The following is a 1000-nucleotide window of genomic DNA, read 5'->3' as shown; positions in this document are numbered from 1 at the left end:
ACACACACACACACTCACACACACACACACACACACACACACACGTATATACACACACACGCGCGCGCACGTCCGAACACACACGCACCCACGTACACACACACACAAACACACACACACATACTAATAAACGTATACACACACAGACATATACACAAACACTATCTTAATGGTTTTGATCCAAAACATTAAGCGAGGGACTTCAGTGAGGGAAGAGACATTAAAATCTGATTCTCAGCCACACAAATGACGGGAACAGTTTTGCACCCCATTCGTCAAAAGCAAGATCATTACAGAAGAGGTGTGGTTCAACTCTGCCTGTCAGAGACAAACCGGTCTTTAACGTGGTACAGCTTTCCAGCAGAAAGACGGCGAAATTGGATAAAAAAAATAAAGTGATTCGAACTCATGTCCTCTGCGTGTAACAACTCAGAAACTGGCCATCAGGTCCGTGACATCACCGATGCTCTTAATTAAAACCCCGCTGATTAAATACTTTTCAAAGATTCTTTATAAAAAGTAATATTTTCCTTGTAGAAAGATCGTCGCCTCAGAACTAATTTTGTCCCAACGTGCACTCCTTACTTAAGTACACTTTGGACGAAATACATGCAGCTCTGATGGGATGAGATGTCGAAGACCGATCACTATCACGGCGCTGTTATTATTAAGCCCTATATTATGTGTTATAAGTGCCAAAAACCCAAAGACACCCCCACACCCCGATTATTAGGAGACAGGAGAACAATTCCCACAACTCTGAGATGGCCGGGCCTCTTCCATTCTTGTTTCTAGTTCAAAAGATCTGGATTTTAGCTTGATCTCTGCACGTAATTGAGTCTGTCTAAGGAACCGTTCAACGGTGCAACTTTCCGTTTCAAGGATAACAGAACTTTCTTTCTTTCGTGACCCCAGGAAAGCCGGCTAAAATTTATGGGTAGGCAACTGAAAGGGTTTGGAAAATTGGGGCCATTTAGTTTAAACTGCTTTTTTTGGGGGG

At 42.9% G+C, this 1000-nt stretch overlaps 1 long non-coding RNA gene across 2 annotated transcripts in view; it reads right to left on the bottom strand.

Annotated features, from left to right (window-relative positions):
- The window catches only part of LOC118478371, a 58569-nt gene that overhangs the window by 11064 nt on the left and 46505 nt on the right, over nucleotides 1-1000 (bottom strand). The window lies entirely within an intron of this gene.

This window comes from Aplysia californica, unplaced genomic scaffold (assembly GCF_000002075.1).
Source record: "Aplysia californica isolate F4 #8 unplaced genomic scaffold, AplCal3.0 scaffold00517, whole genome shotgun sequence".
Taxonomy (NCBI): domain Eukaryota; kingdom Metazoa; phylum Mollusca; class Gastropoda; order Aplysiida; family Aplysiidae; genus Aplysia; species Aplysia californica.
This window is presented reverse-complemented; position numbering and strand designations above follow the sequence as displayed.